The sequence below is a fragment of the Alligator sinensis genome, unplaced genomic scaffold, assembly GCF_000455745.1.
Source record: "Alligator sinensis unplaced genomic scaffold, ASM45574v1 scaffold593_1, whole genome shotgun sequence".
Classification (NCBI taxonomy): Eukaryota; Metazoa; Chordata; order Crocodylia; family Alligatoridae; genus Alligator; species Alligator sinensis.
Genome location: NW_005842415.1, coordinates 234030 through 236523, shown reverse-complemented (window position 1 = coordinate 236523; position 2494 = coordinate 234030).

The window sequence follows — 2494 nt, the reverse complement described above, 5'->3', positions numbered from 1 at the left end:
TGTTCATCTTGGAGTCCACTAGGACTCCCAGATCCCTTTCCACTTCCGTGCCACCCAGCAGGTCATTCCCTAGGCTGTAGGTGTGCTGGACCTTTTTCCTCCCTAGGTGCAGCACTTTGCATTTCTCCTTGTTGAACTGCATTCTGTTGTTTTCTGCCCACTTGTCCAACCTGTCCAGGTCTGCTTGCAGCTGTTCCCTGCCCTCCGGCGTGTCCACATCTCCCCATAGCTTTGTGTCATCTGCGAACTTGGACAGAGTACATTTCACTCCCTCATCCAAGTCACTGATGAAGACATTAAAGAGTATCGGTCCAAGAACCGAGCCCTGCAGGACCCCACTGCCCACACCCTTCTAGGTCGAAACCGACCCATCTACCACGACTCTCTGGGTGCGACCCTCCAGCCAATTCACCACCCACCAGACTGTGTAGTCATCCAAGTCACAGCCTCTTAACTTGTTCACCAGTATGGGGTGGGATACCGTATCGAAGGCCTTCCTGAAGTCTAAGTATAAGTGTAAGTGTAGACTTAAGTATAAGTCTAAGTGGAGACTATGACACTTTACTCTGCAGCGAATTTGTCTACTGTGCAGTTAAGCATATGTTTAGGTGCAGCCCTTGAGCACACCCTTCTAGGTCGAAACCGACCCATCTACCACGACTCTCTGGGTGCGACCCTCCAGCCAATTCACCACCCACCAGACTGTGTAGTCATCCAAGTCACAGCCTCTTAACTTGTTCACCAGTATGGGGTGGGATACCGTATCGAAGGCCTTCCTGAAGTCTAAGTATAAGTGTAAGTGTAGACTTAAGTATAAGTCTAAGTGGAGACTATGACATTTTACTCTGCAGCGAATTTGTCTACTGTGCAGTTAAGCATATGTTTAGGTGCAGCCCTTGAGCACTGCATCTTTCAGTAATTTAAAATGTCACCCAATCCTTACGATAAAAGAGTGGTATAAAATGTAAAATATAGGCTCTGTCCTAGGGTGCAGGTTGAGGAAGAGGCTCAAAAGTAGTAGCAGCTGTTCTGGCAACCATGTTGTCTACACACTGTCAGCAGCATGGCCTCTTGCTTGGCTGCTGCCAGGGTACTCAAGCACTCAGTTACCCCTGATAAAATATTACATAATGTTTAAAGAATTTCAAAGATTTTCTCACTGAGATTTCTACTACCAGATTACAAATCATAGAATTTGTTTTAGTAAGTTTTACATTTTTCAATGTTGGAACAGAATGTTCTAAATCTATCTCGAGAACAAACTTTGGTCAGTGGCTTATTTGTGAATTTTAAGCCACATTCTTTTACTCTCAAAGACTAGTAGTAATTTTTCTTGAAAACTAAGTTTTCTTTACCTTTTCCAGTTATCTTACTGGTTAAGCATAATCACAAATAGAGGGGATGAAATGTCACTTGACCTTTTTTGATGCTTAGGAAGGAATAGGCGTCATGAACCTGCCCATGAGGGACCCTGGGAGCCCCAAATTTTACCCCACTCACTCCAAAGAAGAGACTGAAGTTTCCCTGAGAGTTTCTCTAATCCCTAGCCCAGTACCTCAGTTCTTCTGCTATTACACTGGACTCTGCAGCTCCAGTGAGGGATCTGTGCTGGTCCCAGGTGGCCTTGTTTTTTGGGTTATGGAAGAAATAACGCAGTTTCTGTAGAGAGAATCAGCCTGGAATGTCACTTGCCCAGAAGTCACTTCTTCTACAGGCAACCAGTAAGGAAACAAACCAACAAAAGGGTTTATAACCAAAAAACCCCAAAAATCAAGCAAAGGAAACCTATAACCATATGCTGAGATACAGCCTGAAAAATAAGTAAATAACTAAGTAAATAAACAAAAGAAATACCAGAATGTTGACTTGTTCTTTCCCTGTATCTTAAGTCCAAAGATATGGTCTCTACCCTGTTTCAGAGGTCTAAATGCAATTCCTGCCTCTGCCCTTGCTATCAGGGTTTCCTGCATCTTCCTGTCACACTGGTTTCCCCAGACTGCTTGTCTGGGGGACTCAGCCCTCCCTTGTACCTGGGAAGGCTGTTTCCCAGGCATGTTTAAGTACCCTTGCCAGTCTAGCTTAACATATGGCACCCCTTCACTTCAAGGGGAACTCATACTATGACAGTTAACATCTTGATACCCCTTCTTCCCTCTGCCCCTTGCATATTTACCAGACTATAGCTTCGTTAATTTGTTATGCTGCTTTATATGATGGTTTGACCAGTTAGAGATCTTGTAGCTGCCTATAAGTTCATCACGGGGGCACAGAAGGGAATTGGTGAGTATTTATTCACCAAGGCGCCCCCGGGGGTTACAAGAAATAATGGCCACAAGCTAGCAGAGAGCAGATTTAGATTGGACATTAGGAGGAACTTCTTCACAGTTCGAGTGGCCAAGGTCTGGAACGGGCTCCCAAGGGAGGTGGTGCTCTCCCCCCCTACCCTGGGGGTCTTCAAGAGGAGGTTAGATAACCATCTAGCTGGGGTCATCTA